Source organism: Macrobrachium nipponense, chromosome 27 (genome assembly GCF_015104395.2).
Source record: "Macrobrachium nipponense isolate FS-2020 chromosome 27, ASM1510439v2, whole genome shotgun sequence".
In the NCBI taxonomy this organism is placed as follows: Eukaryota; Metazoa; Arthropoda; class Malacostraca; order Decapoda; family Palaemonidae; genus Macrobrachium; species Macrobrachium nipponense.
The window spans coordinates 38,550,695-38,566,310 of record NC_087216.1 but is presented as its reverse complement, the minus strand read 5'-3'; the positions used below and the strand labels follow the sequence as shown (position 1 = coordinate 38,566,310).

At 43.3% G+C, this 15,616-nt stretch overlaps 1 pseudogene; it reads left to right on the top strand.

The window, feature by feature from the left end:
* LOC135200676 (RRP12-like protein) overlaps positions 1-15,616 on the top strand; it is a 192,522-nt pseudogene that overhangs the window by 147,472 nt on the left and 29,434 nt on the right.

Here is a 15,616-nt window from a genome sequence, read left to right as displayed (position 1 = left end):
AGATTCAGAAAAACCCTCATTCATAGGTCACTACCTCACTGAGGCTCTTAAGGGAAACAGACTTGTAGACTATGTCCATGAAGTCTTCTGTCCGATAACATAAGAAGCCGAGCTGTCCTCTTCGGTTCTCGGTTCTAACTTGAGGCTCTCCTTCGACTAATGCTAATTCGTTCTCTTGGCTAAGAGAATGAAGACAGTCGATCTCCATTCCCTCTCTTCCTCGTCGAGGAAAGAATGTAGTAGGGAGGTAGCTGTCCAAGTGACTACAATACTCTACGTATTTTACCTTCGCGTCATATTACTATTAAGCGATTGTATGGTTAAAGTTATATGCGCATACCGTGGTTATCCCTACATATGGCAACCGAGAGGACTATTATTCTAATTGCATTTAATCGGTAATCCCTGCAACCTTCCGGGAGTTTCCGGTTTCCCTTTTTAGATATTTAAGGTATTGGTACGACAACACCAACTCAGCTTCTGTATTTAGTGAAATCTGTTTCGCTTAAATATATCCTGCTTGAGAGTTTCTTTCTGCTCGATGATGATGATAAACCTATTCCTTCGTAGAATGGAATAGCTGGCAACTCAGGCGGAATAGTGCGAGACGGCGAACGTAGGCTGCTGTCACTGTAGAGCAGCTCAGTACCAGCTGGTTCTCTGCCATGCGCGGTCGGTTACGTCTCTCTCTCCTGCGGGATTGACTGACTAACTGTATCTCTGCCCTACAATCCCTGACTTTTAGCCTCGGGTTGAAGGGAATTCTCGCATGCATGAATGAACATCGCCTTTGCTTTGCGAGAAATTTTTTCAACAGAAATATCTCTTAGACTTTTCAGTTCTGTTTACCGCACTGTAACAGAATTCTGTACGAGTCTACCGCGGCATAGCACTAGAATAATGCACACCTGCTTAGGCAAAGCGCAGCCTTATTGGGGAAGGAAACATGCTCGGTGAGGGAAGGGATGATTCTGCTGGGGACCATTTCCTCGCTGGAGAAGTTTGTTTCCCTGAAGAGACTGCAATTCAGACCTCTCCAGTTTTTCCTGCCGGAAAACTGAAATATCATCGAAGATCTGGAAGTGATTCTGAACATCTCTCAGTCGGTCAACGATCACCTAACGTGATAGAGAGTAGGTGCCAGGCATCTGGAGAGGGGAACAGATGTCCTGGCACATAATCTAAAAGAATTGGAAGCAATTGGTTGGCTCTCCAGTTCTTCGAAGAACGAGTTTTGGCCGAGTGGTCCAGATCAACTTTGATAATTCCACAGCTCTCACATATCCCAAGAAGTATCGAGAAACACTCTCTCGGTCCCTGTTCGAGTTAACGAGAGAGAGCCTGTTATGAGCACAGGCACGGAACATAACGATCCTCAAGAGGTTTGTTGCAGAATTGCAGAAAAACGTCCGTGTGGATCTTCTCACGGCAGCTACTACTGACGTCCGAGTGGACTCCTTCACTTAGAAGTATGTCGAGAGTTGGGTACACTTTAGGGGCGCCCTTTGATAGATCTCTTCGCAAGGTTGAAGACGAAGAGGATTTCTCTAGACTGCTCCCTTGTTCTCGATCCGGGAGCGGTAGCAATAGACGCCGTCCTATGGAATTGAAAGGGGATGGATGTTTTAGACTCTTTTTTTTCCCCTAGTCAAACTCCTAATAATAAGATAATTTGCGGCGTCAGAGGGAGCGAGGATGACGCTGATCGCCCCATGTTGGCCTTCGAGCGACTGGTTCACAGAGGTCGTGTCCTTCCTAGCGCACTTTCCAAGGACCCTTCCCGAGAGAGTCGGTCTACTCTAACAGCCTCACTTCGAGAGGTGCCACAAAACCTCTCCGCTCTGAGTCTGACTGCGTTCAGACTATCGAGAAGTGGACCAGAGCGAGAGGCTTTTCAAGACTAGTGGCAAGTGCGATTGCCAAGGCAAAGAAGAGCTTCCTATCTTGCAGTGTACCAATCGGAGTGGGCCATTTTCTGAAGATGGTGCAGGAAGAATGGCTTTTCCTCCACCTCGACCTCTGTGAATTAGATTGCCGTCTTCCCTTTCCATCTGAGGAGTGTGGATAAGCTGGCAGTTCTGACTATTAAAGAATACAGAAGTATGTTGTCGACGGCCTTTAGACTCAGAGATTTGGATCTGTCGAACAACAAAGCCCTTCACGATCTTTGAGGTCTGTTGAAATTTCTAAACTGTCTAAATCAAAGCTTCCGGCATGGAACTTAGACATAGTCTGGAAGTTCCTGATGTCGAGCCTTTCGAACCTCTCCTTTCTGCAAACTTAAAGCACTTTACCAGAAAGGCTAATTTTTCTAACCAGTCTAGCTACGACAAAGAGGGTTAGTGGGGTTTAAGCCATCAGCGGACATATTGGCTTTAGAGGACATAATGCGGTGTGTTCTCTAAGCCCTTCGTTCTTGGCTAAGAATGAAAACCTGTCTAACCTTTGGCCCAGGAGCTTTGGAGACCAAAGGGGATGTCACAATATATTGGAAAGAGCCAGAGAGAGTCTGTGCCCTGTCAGGGCTCTCAAGTTTTATCTAGGTAAAACTAAAAAGAAAGTCGAGATCCTTCGGACAATCTGCGGTGTTCCGTAAAAAGACCAGACTTGCCCATGTCAAAGAACACCCTGGCGTCCTTTTAAGGAGCTCTTTCAAAGAGGCTCATTCTTCATGTTTGGACAAGGTTTTAAAACCTTCTAAAGTGAATGCCTTCCACGAGGTGAGGGCGCGGCCTCGGAGGCATTTCAAAAGAGCATGGCACTCAGTAACATCCTGAGTGCCATGTTTTAGCAAAGCAACTGTGTTCGCTTCACACTACCTGCGGGATGTGAAGACGACATATGAGATCTGCTGCTCGCTAGGGCCATACGTGTCAGCTGACACAATGTTGGGGGCAAGAAGTATCACTCATCCTATTCTGTAGAAAATGGTTAGAAAGAGTGTTAATTATAGTTGTTCGGTCGGCGGGTGGTCCGGCCAGTGGCGGACTTCTCAATTCTTAGCCTTAGTTAAACATCCTTAACTTTGGCTAGGTTGGTCAGGTGGTGATATATATTACTTCTTAGCCCTCATAGTAAGGTCAATATGGTCTAGTCACATTGTGGTCACGCTCCCGTTGACAGATCATCTAGAACTCACCAGCTATACAGGTCACTACCTTGCTGGAGAGACTAGTAAAGCAAAAGCCGACTTGGGTGACAGTAATCACGAAGTCAGCTATGCTAACAGGTATGGAACCAAGATGTCAATCATCTGGATGCAATTTGTTTCCTAAATCATTCTATTCTGTCCCTTCCCACCTCCAAAGGTGGGATTCAGCTATATATATATCTGACTGGTAAGTTTCATGAACAAAATGATATTGTTATGATACAATAAAGTTTGTTCATACTTACCTGGCAGATATATATAATCAAGTACCCACCCACCTCCCCTCAGGGGACAGTGGCACTAGAAAATCTTAATAGAAAATGGGAATGGTTCCTGATACCCGCCTCCCAGCGGCGGGAATGGGTACTAACCACCTAGCCGACCACTGCGTGTGTGTAAGTTTTTGAAATTCTGTCGGACTTTGGAGAATACAGCTATATATATAACTGCCAGGTAAATATGAACAAACTTTATTGTATCATAATATCTTTTTTTTTTTTTTTTCCGTTAAACAGATTATGTTGGCGGCATGTTTATTGCGTAAAAAAATTATGTGATTCCGTTCGCAATTTTCCTTTATATCATCATAATACGAACTTTACGTTATTTCTTATATCGGCATGAAACCAACAATAAAATATGTTCTTTCAAGCCCAGTAGTTTTGATTAAAATTATTTCATCTCAGTTTTATCTACGGTTGTGTTAGATGGATACGTTTACTGGTGTTTTATCCTTGTTGCCGATGCACGATAATAGTCATTAGCAGCTTGAACAGTTTTCTCAGCTTCAGTTATAACTAGGTTTAAATTTAACTGTATATTTCCTGATTGATCTTTGATCTATATTGATCTTTGTTCTATGGCAAATAAAGTTATTACATTAAGATATCTCAGTTCTATTCTACATAACGACATTTATAACAACTACAGTAATAGTGTACTATAGTACGATAATTGAAATTACAAGCCAAACGGATGTTATCGAATTCGGTTTTACTTAGAAAAAAGGGGGGGGGATACGTTCAGTTGTTCAAGGCTGTACATGTTTATGCAACGAGTATAACGTTAAAACCATACTTTCATCATACTCTTTTGCTGTTTTTGAACTTATGTAACTAGAAGATGGGATAAAGTTAGGCTATTGTAATTTGGTCTCTCATAAAATTGGATTATCGTAAGACGAATTATCGTAACTTGAACACTACAGCTACCTGTACACTGTATAACACCTTATTATATCTTTACATACTCTAGACACCCAAAGGATTAAAGCTAGGCTTTTTTCACTTTACAGTATTTATAATACTATAATGTACTGTACAGTAAATTCTATAGATCTATACTGCATAAATATAATTTTACTTATTGCGCCATCGCGGGATTAAGGCGCCGTTTGACTGGTCTAGGGCGCTGTTACTGGTCAAGAATTTCAAAAGGTGTGCGGCAGCCTTAGGCTTTAAAATCGCTTAGCGTCGAAAATCACTTTGCGTCGGCAGCCAGGAACAGAACCCCTGCCGCTAACCGAGAGCCGCCTGTACTCCTATATCATGGTCATGTATTCTCACTTTATTTCTCTTTGTATAGCTTGTAGCGTTGCTTAGTTTATAGTAATTTAATAATACATTATTTCAATTCCTCTGGTCCTGTCATCTTTTGTATGATATCAGTCAAGTACGTATGTTGGCCAATTGGGTCAACTTTCAGAGACAGGAGTGTCCAACTGCTGTCTTGACTTCTCTGCTGTCCAACAGCTGTTCTTGATTTCTCTGAAGCCTAGGTATTTTTCATCTTGAAGGGTTTTCTTAACCTCCTCAGCTATTACATTCCTTAAGTCCCCATAGGGGGGTTGTGCCATCAGTGCAACGTCATGCAGTGATTTGTAGCTATTACGTAAGGTTTATTTGCAATTTGCCTTCGGCCTGTAGCTGCAACCTGTTTTGTTACTTATACTGTACATCCTTTCATTCTCTTTTTCTTCCATCTTACTTTCCACCCTTTCCTAACAATTGATTCATAGTGCAATTGCCATATTTTCCTCCTGTTACACCTTTCAGACCTTTTAAAGTCAGTGTTTGTTTCAGTACAGAAAGACCTCATTGGTCCCAGTGCTTGGTCTTTGCCCTTAATTCTATATTCAGTGCAGTTCCATACATCCTTCAGCTTATTTTCATTCCCTTTTAGTATGTTCTTGAAGGTATTCCTCTATCATTTTGCATTTCTTTTTAATAATTGATTTTCCTAGTTTCCTTTGTGAAGCTTTTACATATCCTTCCATCCTTTCCTCCCCTCAGAGATCCAGGATACTTGTATATAGATATGAAGTTAGTTTGGGGTTAACAGTGCCATGAGGTCAGCGCCTTAAGCCCAAAATGACTTAACCTGAACTTGATGTAGCCAGGGACTGCATGTATAGATGCAGTGGTACCTCGAGATACGAAATTAACCCGTTCCGAGGCGGCCTTCGTATAATAAAGAGTTTTTCGTATCTTGGAAGGCAACATTTTACATGTAAAATGGCTAATCCGTTCCAAGCCCTCCAAAAACACCCCTTTAAATTTCATAATAAAGCTAAATTGACCTACAAACAATGAAATACTACAACAATTTGGACCATTCAATACCTAAATTAAGAATTAAAATCCAAAACCTGTAAAATAAAGTGTATATTAGTGTACAAGTAATATTATTACTGTAACGTAAAATGTGGAAGCTTACCTTTCGAGCGAGGCTATCTCCGATAGTGGCGGCAGAGGAGGAGGAGGACAAACGGCAGATAACATACGTACGTACATACACTTAGTTTTACGAAAACTCATAAAAAATTTAAGGAAAACTATAAAACTAAAATTTACAAAACACCTTAACAAAACTGAACACTAAATTTACAAAAATCTAGAAATTACATTAAAAAAAATTTTTTTTTTTTTTTTTATTTTTTTTTTTTTTTCTTTTTTTTTTTTTTTTTTTTTTTTGTATTTTTTTTTTTTTTTTTTTTTTTTTTTTTTTTTTTTTTAAATACAGAATTTCAACTTCCTCACCACTCTCAACGTTCTGTTTTTCTTCACTTGGTTCTTCCTTTTTTGATTTCAACTTTCTGTTTTTTATCACTTGGTTCTTCCTTTTTGCTTACTCCTGCTAATGCTGAAGGCCTCTTTAAAAAATAACGATCCAAGGAAGATTGCTTCTGCCTACTTTCACAATGTTCCTGAAACGACTCAGGCAAACGTCATCGAACTGTGCAAGCATACGACCTGTGTGAGCCTTTTCGGGGTGTCTTTTTTCAATAAACGATTGCACTTTATGAAAAGCGCCTAGAATATTCTTAATTTCTGCCGTTGTCATAGGCTCCTCCTCCTCTTCCTCGCCGCTGCTAGAGAACTCCTCTTGAACGACGTTATGTTGCATGGCCTCCAACTCCTTCAGGTCATCCGTCATAAGCTCCTCTTGGTGCTCCTCGAGAAGGTCGTTGATGTCATCCTCGTCGACAACCAGCCCCATGGACTTGCCGAGTGCAACGATCTCGTCAAGATCTGGTTCCAAAACAGTTTTGGGATCGTTAACTGTTTCTGACTCTGCAGCACCAGCTTCACCCACGTCGAATCCCTCGAAGTCTCGGGCGGATACGGCATCAGGCCAGAGTTTCCTCCATGAGGAATTCAAGGTTCGCCTCGAAACCTCCTGCCAAGCTTGGTTAATGAGTCGGATGCAAATGACGATGTCGAAATGCTCCTTCCAAAATTGACGCAAGGTGAGGTTTGTGGTATCGGTGATGTCGAGACATCTCTTGAAAAGATGTTTCGTGTACAGCTTCTTAATTCGCTATCACTTGCTGGTCCATGGGCTGGAGGAGAGGGGTGGTGTTGGGCGGAAGAAAAAGAATCTTAACGAAGGAATACTCCGCTAGGATATCTTCCTCGAGCCAGGAGGGTGGGGAGGGGCATTGTCCAACACCAGCAGACATTTCAGGGGGAGGCGCTTCTCTTGCAAAAAAAACTCTTCACAGTCGGGCCAAAACACAGATTTACCCACTCTGTGAACAAAAGCCTCGTTACCCAGGCTATTTACCCAGGCTTTTGCATTAGCCCTCCACATCACTGGAAGCTTCTCCTTCAAACACTTTGTGGGCCTTGAAGGCTCGAGGAGTCTCGGAGTGATACACCAGTAGGGGCTTCACCTTGCAATCCCCACTGGTGTTCGAACAAAGTGCGAGCGTAAGCCTGTCTTTTATGGCTTATGCCCGGGTAGCTTCTTCTCTTCCTCCGTGATGTATGTCCGACGAGGCATTTTTTTCCAAAAGAGGCCAGTCTCATCACAGTTGAAGACTTGCTGAGAACTGTAGCCTTCCTTGGTCATCATCTCGTCGAACGTCTTTTTAAAGGCTTCGGCCGCTTTCGTGTCCGAGCTGGCAGCCTCCCCATGACACACCACCGAATGGATGCCAGTCCGTTTACGGAATTTCTCGAACCAGCCATGCGAAGCCTTGAAGTCTGAGGTTGGCATTGAAGTCCCTTCCCCTTCCGTCGTCTTCCGCCTGCGCAATCAATCGCAGAAAAATAGCACTGGCCTTGTGAGCGATTGCCGTCACCGTTACTGTATCGCCAGCGATTTCTTTGTCTTTTATCCAGATGAGGAGCAGCCGTTCCATCTCATCGTGCACATGGCTCCTCTTGCTGGACAAAATAGTGATGCCCTTCGGACGGTTGTAGTTGCTTTGATGGCATCCTTCTGTTTAACCCCTTCTTTACCGGGTGGGTGAGCAGAATGTAAACATTGTGTTCGCTGCCGAACTGAATCTCTCTCGTATGTGTTTCGAGTTTGGAGGGGTGCCCATCGTAAAAATATTTGCCAAAAATACACTAATCAAGACAGGCTAATGAAATTATCAGGTATTATTAGCACTATAATAACGCATATTCTCTGTTAGTTTTATCATCCTACAGGGAAAATAAATGATTTTATGAAAAAAAATGTGAAACTCAGTGTCCCTTGTACAAGGGACACTGGTGGTCGGTGAGAAAACTACGGTCTTGAATAGAAATTCGGTCTTACAGAATGTTGGTATATTGCACCTGGAACATGCACATAAAGAATATCAAAAATAGAACAGTAAACTAAGCACGTAATAACAAAAAAAAAGAGCAAAAACTAAAGCGAAAGCCCTGCCAATAAATATGGAAATCGCAAATTTTATAGTATATCTTTCAAAAATTGGGCGATGTCATTTTCTACGTTTTTCTAAGATTAGTTTCATCACAGAAAACAACTTTAGGGGCATTAGGGGTATCTAAACTAATTTTTCAAGTTTCTTGTCCTCAGAAAAAATCGCTTTTTTGCTTTTTCTCTGGTTTGGTTTTTTATATATAAAGTTACTATAAGGCTTTATTTCTACCTTCATTTATCTGGTGTTCATATCTTTTTATTTGTAAATAAAATGTAATAAGTGAATAAATAAATAAATACAGTAAATGATGATACAACTGGTTTTTTTTACTTGGGTAGAAGTTATTACATGTTTACGCTTGTCTGGTTTTGTGATTTTTTGTTGAGACGCAGTTCATCTTGAAAAGATGTTTCGTGTACAGCTTCTTAATTCGCTATCACTTGCTGGTCCATGGGCTGGAGGAGAGGGGTGGTGTTGGGCGGAAGAAAAAGAATCTTAACGAAGGAATACTCCGCTAGGATATCTTCCTCGAGGCCAAGGAGGGTGGGGAGGGGCATTGTCCAACACCAGCAGACATTTCAGGGGGAGGCGCTTCTCTTGCAAAAAAACTCTTCACAGTCGGGCCAAAACACAGATTTACCACTCTCGTGAACAAAAGCCTCGTTACCCAGGCTTACCCAGGCTTTTGCATTAGCCCTCCACATCACTGGAAGCTTCTCCTTCAACACTTTGTGGGCCTTGAAGGCTCGAGGAGTCTCGGAATGATACACCAGTAGGGGCTTCACCTTGCAATCCCCACTGGTGTTCGAACAAAGTGCGAGCGTAAGCCTGTCTTTCTGTCATAGGCTTATGCCCGGGTAGCTTCTTCTCTTCCTCCGTGATGTATGTCCGACGAGGCATTTTTTCCAGGCCAGAGGCCAGTCATCACAGTTGAAGACTTGCTGAGAACTGTAGCCTTCCTTGGTCATCATCTCGTCGAACGTCTTTTTAAAGGCTTCGGCCGCTTTCGTGTCCGAGCTGGCAGCCTCCCCATGACACACCACCGAATGGATGCCAGTCCGTTTACGGAATTTCTCGAACCAGCCATGCGAAGCCTTGAAGTCTGAGGTTGGCATTGAAGTCCCTTCCCCTCCGTCGTCTTCCGCCTGCGCAATCAAATCGCAGAAAATAGCACTGGCCTTGTGAGCGATTGCCGTCACCGTTACTGTATCGCCAGCGATTTCTTTGTCTTTTATCCAGATGAGGAGCAGCCGTTCCATCTCGTCGTGCACATGGCTCCCCTCTTGCTGGACAAAATAGTGATGCCCTTCGACGGTGTAGTTGCTTTGATGGCATCCTTCTGTTTAAGGATGGTGCCTATTGTCGACGGATTACGGCCGTATTCCTTTGCGATCACACTCAATCGCATACCAGCTTCATACTTCTTTATGATCTCCATCTTTGTCTCCAAAGAGAGCATGCGCTTCTTTCCGCGAATTTCAACTTTCTTGGGACCCATGACTACGTTAATTTACGTAAAGTTACACAATAGTACAGTCTTCGCACACACGATAATATGTACTGCAACAAAATCACTAACGAATTTACGTTACTAAAGGAAATCGATGGAGAGAACAAATGCCGATTGCTTACGTAAAAAAAAAAAAAAGTATCGGGTGCGGAGTAGGCGAGCTAAGGCATGCCAACACGTACAGTGTATAGAAGATGCATGATGGGAGGGATGCTGTCAATTAGAGAGAAGGATCTAATGGCTTGGGCTAGCATCAAGGAACACAATGGGATAAGCAGGAGGATGGTGGCGAGTCTACTATAACTAAGATGGCGCGTGCGGCGCGAGTTTCAAAATTGTTATGGGGCGAATCTCGGACTTTCAGAAAACCTTTCGTATCTTCAAAACTTTTCGTATGTAGAGCAGTAAAATTTTTCGTCTTTGCTTTCGTAACTTGGATTTTTCGTAAGTTGAGCCTTTCGTATCTCGAGGTACTACTGTATATGTAGTCAGGTTGTCATTTGTGATATTTCCATTTTCTGTCTTAATATGAAAATTGGTTTGACTGGGTCTTAATTTTATATATGCATATTTCTTGGGGTTAGATAATAACTTTAAAAATTTCAAGTTTTTGCAAGACTAGAAATTTTTCATCTGTAACAAAGGCATTAGTTATTTTATTTTAGTTCTCATTGTGCTTTAAATTATAGTCAGTCAATACAAAAAGAATTAATTTTCTTTCAGAAATGGACTTTATGGAAGATATTGATGAATATCTTGCTTGAAAGAAGGTGCTAAGTCAGGAAAGATCAAGAACAGGAAAAGAACCCTGAGTGGTGGATCAGATGATGAAGAAGACATTTCGCACCTCCAGTGAAGGTTTGTTTAGTAATTTTATATTTAATTTTTTTATAATGGTGTCTTCCAGGAATTGTACTTAACAGGGAGTGGTGGTAGACTCGGCATTTATTATGTGTAAAAGTTCATGTTCATGTGACGTGAATGGATTCTCTCTCCTGAATTATCACACATTTTCTGAGAATTGAATATTCCGAAAGTGTAGTAGTCGTGTAATTGCTTGTACTCTCAAGACTTATTTTTCATGAAAACTAGTTCATGTGATTAAAAAAAAAAAAAAAAGTATTTTAATAGCAAATCCAACATGGTTTGAAACTAAGACATGGTCAAGATGATCAGTTCCAATCAAGCTGAATAATATGCTGCAAATCATATCAGCAATGCATTTAAAAAACTTGAAATGGCTTACATGCCAAAACACTTCAGACAAATTTATCATGTAAGCCAGTCTCTAATGCTTTTAGTCCTCTACTTTAAAAAAAGTCTTAATTCTTAATTTACGTTTAATTTATATGATGAGGAAATATCACAAATGGAAGTTATTGTTTTGTTAACTGGTGAACTCAGACATTCTTGTATGTTAGTTGAAGATAAAATGTGAGTATTTACAAAGAATCTTCATGTCATTGAATAGCTAAATCATTGAAAATTTGGAAATGTAGTTGTAGATCGCCTGTAAAGTAAATTTCTTTTGTACCAACAGTTTAGTAAAGATGGTCCTGATCAAGAAAAAGCCAAGAGGAAACCTGCCAAAAAACACTATGATTATGGAACAGAATTTAGATCTAAGAAAGCTGGTGGGGATATGACAAAGAAGGATAGGTTATCTCCATATGCTTATGTTCAGTTCTCCAAAGAGCGGCTAAATAAAAGGTAAGTAGGGTTGTTTTCCAATTGTTGTTGTGTTTAGAGACATTGCCTGGGATGTGAATTATTCAACAAAATCAGAATGTCACAAATTCATAATACTTTGTATTTTTCCTAGCTATACTTGCCTTGAACTACTTAATAGGAGAATCCTGGATGTCAATCCAGTACTGACCAGAAAAATCTGGTTACCCCTTCCACACCTAGCCAGGTGCATGACCCCGAGGGTCAAGGCTACACACCCTCGACCTCCAACCTTAGTGCTTTCCACTCCACTTGGTTTTTGCCCTAAGGTACTCGGAGACAGTAAGGAGGGCCTGAAACCTAAGTAGTTTGAGGTAAGTATAGCTAGGAAAAATGCAAATTACTATCAATATGTGATTTGTTCCGACGCCATATACGTACCTCAAACTACTTAATAGGAGACTCATCCTTAAGATGAGGGAGTATCTTAGGGGAGACTGGCCGCCAGAGGGTCAGGTGATTACCCAAAGGGGGACCCAGTCCCACTCGAGAGAGGCAAAGGACTGGGAAAGGGTTCGTGGAGGTAGCTTGGGGAGATGGAAGGGTAATTTGGACTAGTGACTATTACAAGGCAATGGTTTGTAATTCTAACATCACATACATCCACCGGTTTACCTTCAGGTTCACAGGGATCCACAAACTCTCCTGAGGCCCAGGGAGAGGATAAGGAGGGGGATTGGGGACTAGGATGGAGAGGATAAGGAGGGGATTGGGGACTAGGATAAAGGGCTAACACTCATTCACACTGCCACTCATACCCTTAGAGTTCCTTGCCCAGTGGTGTCTTAGATCTGCTGTTGGCCCGCCACCACCGGACCCACTCCAAAAGACTCAAGTGATTTTTGGGTGGACTGTCTGTTCCATACTCCGGCCCTTAGAATTCTTGGTTGACCGCAAGGTTCTTCGAGCAAGCAGAGAGGCCCCAATGCCTCAGAGTCATGGGGCCTGGCCTTCTTCAGGAGAGGAAACATCTGTCCCCTCGTAGGCTCTCCTGATGGTTCTTCTTAACTAGAAGGAGATTGTGTTTATGGAGACCGCCTTCTTCTCACGGCCGGTATGTGTTTATGGAGACCGCCGCCTTCTCCCGGCTGGTAGAAATGAACAGGTTCCTAATCACTGGCCTGAACCAGGCAGTCCTACCAAGCTACTTCCTCACCGCCCAGACGGACATAAGAGTAAGTCCTTAGGATCATCTGACTTGGCGATGGAGGGGATCGAGAACTCCACAAACCTGTCGTCCACACCCGAGGGGTTCTGAGTCTTCGCCACGAAGTAGGGCACATAACAAAAGAAGAGCTCCTTCCACCCCTTCGAGTGCGAAACCTCGTAGGACAGGTCACAAAGATCCCCCACTCTCTTAGTGGAAGCTAAGGCCAGCAGGAAAACCATCTTCAATGTTAGTTCCCTGTCCAAGATGTCCTTGAGGGCATCCAGCAACCTTGCGACGTCCCACTGTGGGGCTTCAAGGAGCTGCGGGGGAGGGGAGGGGAAGATTGCTCAAAGCTCCTGATTAGCAACGACAGCTGCCTGGAGTTCTCTAAATCCAGCCCTTTCAGGAGGAAAATCTGACCCAGGCCTGCCTAACCTCCCTTCATGGCTGCTAACGAGAGGCTTTGTCCAGTCTCAGGTGTACCAGGAATTCTGCTATGTGGGGAATCTTGGCCTGCAGAGGCTTGAGACCCTTCTCTCTGCACCAGACCCTGAACCGGGCACATTTTGCTTGGTAAACGGCTGTGGGAAGAATTCTTTTAGGTACCTAGACACCTACGAGGCCACTCAACAACTGCTCGATAGTCTCCACTGATAAAAAGATAGAGCCTGGAGACCTTTGTGGAACCTCTCGAAGTGGGGGCTGCCTTAGAAGGTTCAGCCTGAGGGGCAACCTCCAGGGATCTTGACTGCTAGGGTCTGGAGGTCCGAGAACCACTCTGTCTGGCCACATGGGGGCCACCAATGTCATTTGGGCATCTCTTGACCTTCTCAGCCGGTTTAGGAATTGCCATATCACCCTGAAGGGCGGGATTTGTTCACATTCAGACCATCCCACGGGTGCGGAATGCGTCCTCCCAAACCACTGCTGGGTGGGGCACTAGGGAGCAGAACACTGGGAGCTTCGTGTTTAGCCTCATGGCAAACACGTCCAGTGAGGGGGATCCCCACATCCCAATCAGCTCCGCTACTACCTTGGGGTGTAGGGACCATTCCGACCCTATCACCTGTCCCTGTCTGCTTAACCCGTCCGTAATCACGTTCCTCTTTCCTGGAATGAACCTTGCCATCCTGGTCGTGCCTATGCTTGCAGCCCACTCAGGATCAACTCTGTGAGATCACACAGGTAACAGGACTTCATATCGTCCTGTTTCCTGACTTAGGCCCCCACCGTGGCGTTGTCGCACATCAAAGCTACCATCTGGTTTCTGATCCTGTGCTTGAACTCCTGCAAGGCTCTATGGATTGCAGGAGCTCCAAACAGTTGATGTGGAGTAGCCTCTATGCTCTGACCAGACCCCCCTCCCTCGTTTTGGACTGAAGGTAGATCCGACAACACCCCCCCTGGCGGGAGGCGAGTTTGACTGGTCCAACCACCACTGGAGGGCCTCCCTGGTGTCCTGCGAGGGGACGATGAGTTTCCGGAGCGAATCCTCCTTCAGGGGACCAGCTTCCTTCAGGTTCCATTAACCGGCCTCAGCTTCAACCTGCCTTGGGGGACTAGCTTTTCCAAGGAAACCAGATGACCCAGGAGTCTCTGCCCCTCCAATGCGGGAAGGGGTTTGTCTGCAAGAAGGGGAGAGCTATCCTCTGTAGGTTGGCCAGCCTGTCCTCCGAGGGGAAGACCCTACCTGCCCTCGTGTCTAGGTCCATTCCCAGATACACCATCCTGGTGGTAGGCACCAAGTTGCGGATTTTTCACAGTTCAGGGACTCTGACCTAGCTCTGAGCAGAAGGCCAGGAGTTCATCCCTCTGCATCTCTAAGGCCTCCTTGAGGAGGAAAGCACCAACCAATCATCCAGGTACCTCAGGAGATGGATTCCCCTCTTGTGAACCCAGGAGGACACAAGGGAGAACACACTGGTGAACACTTGCAGTGCCATGGAGAGACCGAAGCAGAGGGTCCTGAACTGTAGGACTTGCCCTCCCATCTGATGCACAAGACCTCTTGCTGGACGGGTGCACAGATTGTGTGTCTCTAGTCCAGGGACAGCATGAAGTCCCCTTCTCTCAGGGCCGCCAGGACTGTCTTCGGGGTCTCCACCTTGAAGGGAGTCTTTTGGATGAACCTGTTCAAGACTGATAGATCTATGAAACACACACACCCCCCCCCCTCCCCTCCCCATAATGTGCAGATTCTGAGAAAAGTTTAGTATTGTATTGACTTACTATTTGGCTAACTCAGGAATGTAGGCTAAATGTGTTTAAAGTACACTACAGTTACCATCCGAGTTACGACCTAGATCCGTTCCGACCAACAGGTCGTATGTCAGAATGGTCGTTAGTCGAAAATACCAGCCCAAAATGGCCGACACGTGGATTATAAGTACTCGGTTTAAAGTGGAAGATTATACTGTACTCGAGGACATATGATATGAATGTGTTGCATTTTTAAGTAAGCTTTTTTTTCTGTTGAATAATATTATTGTGTATATACAAGCTGTTTATTTATCATTTTTATGCCTTTTAGTTTCACTTTTATAATTTTATCATACTTTTCTGTTGAATAATATTACTGTACATATGTATACAACTGTTTTAATAAACAAGCCGGTGGATTTATATAGCCTTTTAAAATTTTAGTTTTCACTTTTATCAATACTTTTTCTGTTGAATAATATTACTGTTGTACTATACGTACAAGCTGTGTATGTATTTATCATTTTTATGCCTTTTAGTTTCACTTTTATCATTTTTATCATAGAGATATTTTTAATATTATACTGTAGGTGCAATGTATTTAGCTTTTTTTTGTTTTTTTTTTTCAGTTGCTTAGTTGATATACTACGTACATACATCTTAATATAATATGGTTTTAGAAATAAAATATTTATTACTGCAGTTGAATTTATTATA